An 8,684-nucleotide genomic window follows, 5' to 3' on the forward strand; every position below is an offset into this window, starting at 1 on the left:
TCCTGGTGTGAGGAAGGGGCTAGCAAAGATGCCCTAAAAATTGTCTGCTTCACTCAACCCTGGCCTGCCTACCATGGCTAGCAGGAATCCCATCCTGTGGTTGGAACACAAAGAATGTACAAAAACCTTTGCAAAGATTATTCTACTTGTTATCGGTACATAGAATGTGCATATGTACATGGACAACAAGAAATCCAGGCCTGAAACACAAACTGTTCTTGTTGCAAGGTAATTTGGCAGATACTGCATTCAGAGAGCACCCCTGAATGAAACATGACTGGTAAATAAAAGCCACTTTACTGAAGTCAGAGCTGATACACATTTTTCTGAAGTGACCACCATGATGAGGAGCACTGTGAAGCTGGCATATCGAAATCAGAGCTAGCCTAGGCAGCAAGCTTGTATGTTTCCCAAAAGGAGTGAACGAATGCTGCAACATCATCATCATCATCAATGTGTATGCTGCCATCATGATGAATGCTGATGAGGTCAAAGAAAAAGTTTATGAAGACCTAGAGACCATCATCAGTGTGTAAAAAGAGGATAAACTTATAACTCAGAGTGACATTAATGCCAGAGAAGGTACAGACTACCAGACATGGCAGGGAATCCTTGGAAGGAATGAAGTTGGAAATAGCAACAGCAAGTATCATTTTCTACTGAAGACTTGTGCATTTCATGACCTCATTACTAGTATTGTCTTCCCTTTGCCTAAATGCAACAAAACTTCATGGATGCACCCTCACAACAAACACAAACATTTAATGGACCACATCATTATAAGGAGAAGAGATTGACAGGATGTAAGAGTGACCAAGGTGATGTGTGGTGCAGAGTGCTGGACTGATCATAGACTTATCCTCATTAAGCTAAACATGTGTATTCAACAAAAGCAGTGCCCCCAAGGCAAAATGACTGTAATGAAGCTTAGTGTCAATAGATTAGAGTATGTGATTCTCCCTGTGTGAACAGTTTATTGCTTACCTATAGAGAAAGCTATCAGTACACTGCGATAGTGGAGCAGAAAAAAAAGTGGGCAGCTTTCAGAGACTTGGTATATAGCACTGAATTTGCTCATCTGGGCCAGAACACTTGCAAACATCAAGACTGACTTGATAAAAATGATGGGGAAATTCAGAAACTGCTAAACAAACAAACAAATAAAATCCCCTGAGAACTCCATAGCATTTACCAGCAGAACAGTCTGCAGTCTCTAAGAAGGCAGTGTTTAATTCCATTAAAAGTAAAATGCAAGAGAAGCTTAGAGGGATGCAGAATTCTTGGCTCAGTAAAAAGGTAAATGAGATTCAGTTTTATGTTGATAGCAACAATCTAAAGCACTTCGATGATGCCCAAGACCATGGGCCAAAGACCTCTGGAGCATCTCAACTATTCAGTTCTGGTGGAGTCACACTGATCAGTGATATGGACATGATCCTAGAGAGATGGGCTGAAAATTTCCACAGTATTTTCAATAGACTTTCACCAACCAATACTGAAGCCACTCACCCTATACCTCAGTTGAAGTCAATCACTCTCTAGCCAAACTTCCAACTGAAGAAGAGGTATTGAATGGCATTAGGCTACTCTATTGTGGCAAAGAGCCTGGTGCTGATTCCATCCCAACAGAAATCTATAAGGCAGAGGGTTTCCTGCTTATACAGAAGCTGACTGAAATTTTCCAGGTTATATAGTATGAGGAAGTTATCCTCTAGGAGATCAAGGATGCCACCATTGTCTGTCTCAATAAAGGTTGTCCTGTGATAGTCATGGATAGGGTGCCTGTCTCTTAGTCATTGCTAGCAAGATTCTTTCCAGAGTCCTCCTCAATCAGCTAATCCTTCACCTGGAAAAGCATCTCTACCTGAGAGTCAGTGAGGCTTAGAAAAGCCTGAGGAATTGTCGAATGGTATTTGTTGCCCAACAACTCCAAGAGAAATTCCAGGAGTAGAACAGAAGTCTGTACACAACATTTCTCAATCTAACCAAGGCTTTTTATACTGTCAATCATGAGGGCTTATGGAAGATTATGGTGAAATTTGGTTGCCTGGAGAAATTCATCAATATTGAGATGATGCTCTCACACTTTCCCAGTCACCAATGGAGTGAAGCAGGGCTGTGTGCTTGTTCCCATGCTTTTTAGCATGATATTTTCCATGATGTTGTCAGATGCCTTCAATGGGGATGAAAACAACATCAAGGTCAGCCACCACACTTACAGTAAACTATTTAACTTGAAAAGGCTACAAGCCAAGAATGAATTGGAAGGAGATCTAGTGTTTGGCTTTTTGTTTGTAGATGATTGTGCACTCAATTCAGCCTCTGAGGCTGAGATGCAACAGAGTATGGAATGAGTCTTTGCTACTTGTGCTAATTTTGGCCTGACAATCAACACCAAGAAAACAGAGGTTCTCCACCAGCCAGCACCACACCATCCATATATAGAATTGTTGATTATAGCAAATAGAGAAATGTTGAATTCTGTGGATAAATTCAGTTACCTTGGCAGTATACTTTCCAGGAATATATAAATAGATGATGAGGTTGATGCATACATTGCCAGAGCTAGCTCAGCATTTAGGAGGCTGAAAAATGAAGTGTGGGAGAGAAGAAGTATTAGGCTGCTTATCAAACTGAAAGTCTACAGAGCCATTGTGTTGACTTCATTGTTGTAGATCTTGACTGGTCTACAAGTACCGTAACAGAAAATTGAACCTCTTCCATTTGAATTGTCTTAGGAAGATTTTGAAGATTACCTGGAAAGATAAGATGCTGGACACTGAGGTTCTCTCTTGAGCTGAACTACCAAGCATTCAAACTACTGCAGAGAGCATAACTATGATGGACTGGCCACATTGCCCAAATGCCAAACAACTGTTTACCGAAAAGATGATTTTACAGAGTACTTGCACAAGGCAAGTACTCATGTGGAGATAAGAAGAGGTGGTACAGGGACACTCTCAAGGTCTCTGAAGATTTTTAACATTGTTTGTGAGACATAGGAGATGCTGAAACAGGACCACCCAGCATACCATGCCCACATCAAAGAAGGTGATGTGCTCTATGAACAAAGCAGAATTGCAGTAGCACAAAGGAAATGTGAGATACACAAATCTAGAGACATCTTCATCTTGAATGTTCAAATGAATTATTTGTGCCCGACCTGTGGTAGAGCCTTCCAAGTTTGTATTGGATTGATTAGCCACAGTTGAACATATAGTACCTTGACCCCAACATTGTGATGTCATTGGTCTTCTTTGAGTATGGAGGATAAACAACAAAAAATCTTTATACTGTCCTCTTGACAGTTGTATCCTGTCAAATCTCAACCTTGGATGACTCCCACCATCCACCTCCTTTACTCTCATACATATGCTGTTGAATGAAGATGGAGAAAATCACAGAAATGTTCTGATTGGTCCACTACAAATTTATGTTACGTAACCTCAACTAGGCTTTCACGACTTTTAGAGAATTGTTCTACATTTCCATTATCAACTCACTATCCCGCTCCCCAAAGTAGTTTTTCTAAACCTTTTCATTCTTCCTCAGACCTCCTATGGCTCCCCTTACCCCTACCCTCTCAGCTAAGAACTTTGCCTTGTATTTTATGAAAAAAATGAGGACTTTTTTTGTGAACATCTTCCTTGTCTCATCACTCAGATGCCTTGTGACACTATTTTCTTCTTCACTCCTCTCTCACACAAAGAGGTGGCCCTACTCCTCATCAAGGCAAACCCTCTACCTGCACAACTGATCCCATTCCATCCCTTCTCCTCAAACAGATGGCTGATTCTATCAACCCCATTCTGTCACTTATTTTCAATCTTTTCTTGTCTATTGGCTTCTTTCCTACTGCATACAAACATGCACATTTCTCCTTCATCCTGAAAAACTCTTACTTGAACTTTCTATCCCTATTAATTATTGTTTTATCTTTTTTTTGCCCTTTGTGGCTAAAATCTTTGAAAGCCCTCTCAAGAGGGCCATCTACAACTGATGCCTCCATTTTCTCTCCTCTCATTTTCTCCTTAACCACTTGCAATTTTCCTTCTGACCTCATCATTCTATTGAAATGGCTCTCTCCAAAGTTATCTATGATCTCCTAATTGCCAAATGCAATGGATTTTTCTCAATACTTTTCCTTCTTGACCTCTCTGGGGCCTTTGACACTGTTCATCACCTTCTCCTCTTTGATACCCTTTTCTCTAAGTTTTTATGATGTACAATAAAAAATACATGTCATAAATATAAATTTAATAAGCACAATTATATACAAAGAAGTTAAATATAAGATAGTTTGGGAGGGAGGGCAGTAGCAATTGGGAATCAAGAAAGGCTTCATGCAGAAGGTGGTGCCTGAGTTGCAACTTAAAGGAAGAGAGGGAATCTGGGAAGCAGATGTAAGAAGGGAGTGCATTACAGACTTGGGGATGGCTAGCATGAAGGCATGGAAATGAAAATGGAGTGTTGTGAATCCAAAACAGAAAGGTCACTTTGGCTGGACTGTAGAGTATAGAAAGGAGAATAATACCTAATGAAAGGTAGGTTGAGGCTAGGTTGTATAGGGGTTTAAAAGGTAAACACAGGAATTCATATTTTATTCTAGAGGTAATAAAAAGCCATTAGAGTTGGTTGAGTAAGAGAATCATGTGGTCAGATGTGCACCCAAGGCAAATCATTGGTAGTAGTGTATAGGATGAAATGGGGTTCTGAGAGACTGAGGCAGGGACAATAAATAGGAGGCTGATGTGACAGCATGTTTGAAATATGAGGAGGGTCTAAATTCAGGTGATTGCTGTGTGAGTGAAGAAAAGAGATCATATGGCAGTTAGGCGGTACAGTGGATAGATCACTGGGCTTGGAATCAGGAAGACTCATATTCCTGAGTTTAGATTTGGTCTCAGACACCTATTAGCTGTGTGACTCAGAGCAAGTCACTTAGCTTTGTTTGCCTCAGTTTCCTCATCTGTAAAATAATCTGGAAAAGGAAATAACAAACCATTCCAGTATCTTTGCCAAACCCAAATGTGGTCATAAAGAGTTGGACATGACTTAAATGACTCAACAACAACAAGACAGAAATGGTATGAAAGTAGAAACATTGACATTTGGCAACTGATTAGATATGTGGGATGAGGGAGACTGAGGAGTCCAGGGTAATGCCAAGATTTTCAACCTGAGATGCCAGATGGATGGTGGTGCTTTCACCAGAAATGGGGAAATTTGAAGAGGGGCAGACTCTGAAGCGGAAAGATAACGTTTCAGTTTTAGACATGTTTAATATAGGAAATCTCTAGGACATACAGTGTGAAATATCTAATAGGCAATTAATGATATGGAATTGAAACTTAGGGGAGAGATAGGCTGGATATACACATGCAGAGAGAAAGACTCAAAGTGAGGGGTTGTGATGATGTGGATAATTAGCAATCAAAGGAAATTATGAAGGGGAAGTCAGGCAAGGAGGAGGAGAACTAGGAAAGAGTAGTGCCATGAAAACCAAGAGAGGGGAAAGTATCTAGGAGAGGGCAGTTGGCAGTGTCATATGAACCAGATAGGTTGAGAAGGATTTGTATTGAAAAAAGACCACCAGATTTGTCAATTAAGAAATCACTGGTAACTTTGGAGAGACATGTTTCAACAATTGAGTGAAAAGAGAGAAGAGAAAAATTATGAGCCACGTGCTCAACTCCTTGAAAAAGCAGAAAGGATGACCTGGGGATTGATATACTACAGCCATCATGTTTTTGATTGATTGGAAAATTTTAATTTTGTGGATTACATTCAAAAGAGGAAAGGTTACTGAGTCAAGGAAGTAAAGAGAGAGTCTGGAAGTTACAGTTGGGAGCAAGGAGTATTCCAACTTCCTCTAGGACCAATGTGAGGGAAGATGTGAAAGAAGGTACAGCCAATGTTGGAGAAGATAGCTGGGGATGCACTGTCATCAGAGTGTAGCCAGGTATCAGTGAGGGTTAATAGATGAGTTTGAGATAAAGAAGTCCATGGTGAAGAGAAGTTTGTTTACTATGAAATGAGAATTCTGGAGGGCATCATGAAAAGAGGTAGTCAAGGTTGGACTGGAATTTTGGTGGTGTCACAATGAGGGACATGGGGAGAGAAGATGCAGAGATACAGGAGACAGGCTTTTCTAATTACAAGGATTAGGAAGGAAACAGGAGAAACCATATGGGTAATAATGGATGGAAGAATGGGAGAAAAGATTATAGACTCCAAGGGTGTTTCAGAGAGAACTGGGCTATGTTATAGTGAAATGAAGAAATTGAGTAGTTACATTCATAGACCAATTTACTTAACAATGTATACCATTGTAGAAACAAACTGGGTCCAAGGCTCTTGGCAACCAAGGACACTAACAGAATGATAGTTTCTACACAGTTAATATACAATTTGGAGGGAGTGAAAAACTGAAAAACAACCATAGGGGTTAATACACCTGGTTTCTTATTAGTGGAGAGGATTGGGAGACACTGAAGTGAGAGGGAAAGGGGTAGTTTTGTGACTTTCCTTAAGTCTAGTAACAGTTGGAAGGAGGAGTAATCTTGTAATTTCTCCAATATCAGGGGACTTCTAAGAAGTCAAAACTTATCTTCACAAAATGGTTGGTTAGAGCAAAATGGAATCATTAATACTATTTTAGTGCAACATTCCCCCCTTTTGATCCTGGGGTTTTCAACCCCCAGGATCACTAAAAAGCTTTATCTATTAGGGAAGTTTGGACAGAATGATAGTCTACTTTAAGAAGCATCAAAGGAGTGAAATGAAAGGCACAAAGACTATGAGCTAAGTCATAATCTCATATATCCCCTATGTAAATAAACTTTGTTAAATGGACTCTATAAATAAACTCAGGTAGCTAGATGGTGTGGTGGATAGAATTCTGGGCTTGGAGTCAGGAAGACTCATCTTCTTGAGTTGAAATCTGGCCTCAGATACTTACTAGCTATGTGTCCCTGGGCAAGCCACTTAACCTTGTTTGCTTCAATTTCCTCATCTGTAAAGTGAGCTGGAGAAGGAAATGGCAAACCCCTTCAGTATCTTTGCCAAGAAAACCCCAAATGGGATCACAAAAAGTTGAACAGGACTGAAAATAACTGAAAAACAACAATGGGTAAACTAAGTCAGATGACCAGATCAAATTACTTGGAGGTCTCACCATGGGTTTATTTGAGAGGGGAAATTTACATGTCACCAAAATGACCAAGAAAACTCAGCAAACATAAACACTGTGAAAAAAAGCCAAAGCAATACAATAATGATCACAATATTACATATTATCAAGTGTCCTTGTAACCTGGTAATGCACTCCCAATGTCCATTTAATCAGCATATTTCATCTTGAGTCCCATAGGTCCCCTGAAAACGTCTTCCCTTGGATATTCTGGAATAGGTCTCATTCTCAGGGAAGCTCTGAAGGGGGATACTCCTAATAGATCCACTTCTGTTGTTCCAAGTCACTTGCAGAGATTCCTAGGTAATTCTAAAATCTGTCAGTAACAAGACTCAATAGAATTTAGTGCAATCTCCTAAATTTGGCTTTCAGTAACTAATTCATGTGGTGAAAGCCAGCTCAAGCCTTATAGTTATGATCCTATTAACAAGTATAAGCTTTTAACAGCTATAAGAACATCAAATTAGGAACCTGTAATTCACCTGGAACTGCAGACAATTTCAGTTTTTACATATAACTTGCTCTTTCTATCTTTAGATGAACCCTATATTTGATATGGACAATGCCACCAACCAGGAGAAGAAACTTTTTAAAAAAATCCATGATAGTCTGACTTGGAAACGAGTATTTCTGTCTCTTAATATTATCAGAGTGGGGCAGAGTCATAATGGCAGATTAGGGGCAGCCACCCAGCTTAACTCTCCCAACATTCTTCTCCAAACAACTTTAAACAATAATTTACATCAAATTTTGGAGCGGCAAAGCCAAGAAAATGTCAGGGTATAATCCATCAAGGGAAAAACAGATAATGAGACAGAGGACTTTCAAGCATTCCTGATGAAAAGACCAGAGCTGACTAGAAAATTTGACATTCAAACACAAGACTTAAGAGGAGCATAAAAAAAAACAAACAAACATCAAAGAGTAATCAATCGAAGGGTCTAAGTGAAGTTAAATAGTTTACATTCCTATATAGGATGATGAAACACATAATTCCTACAAACTTTATCATTATTAGGTCAATTAAAAGGAGTTTACATAGAAAGCATAGGTGTGAGTTGATTATGTTGGAATTATCTCCAAAAAAAACCCTCCAAAAAACCAAACAACCGAAGGGGTGAGAAAGAGAGATGCACTGGGAGAAGAGGGAAGGGAGATATAGAATGGGGAAGTTTTTTTTCACATAAAAAAGCATGCAAGGGGGGCAGCTAGGTGGTGCAATGGATAGAGCACTGGCCCTGAAGTCAGAAGGACCTGAGTTCAAATCTGGCCTCACACTAAATACTTGACACTTAATAGCTTTGTGACCCTGGGCAAGTCACTTAACCCCAATTGCCTTTAAAAAAGAAAAGCATGCAAGGAAGAGCTTTTACAATGGAGGGGAAATGGGAAGGGCAGGCAACGTTTGAACCTCACTCTCATCAGAATTGGTTCAAAGGGTGAAAATACACACACACACACAGTTGTATATAGAAATATAACATCCAATAGG

Source organism: Vombatus ursinus, unplaced genomic scaffold (genome assembly GCF_900497805.2).
Source record: "Vombatus ursinus unplaced genomic scaffold, bare-nosed wombat genome assembly UNPS02014959.1, whole genome shotgun sequence".
NCBI classification, from domain to species: Eukaryota; Metazoa; Chordata; class Mammalia; order Diprotodontia; family Vombatidae; genus Vombatus; species Vombatus ursinus.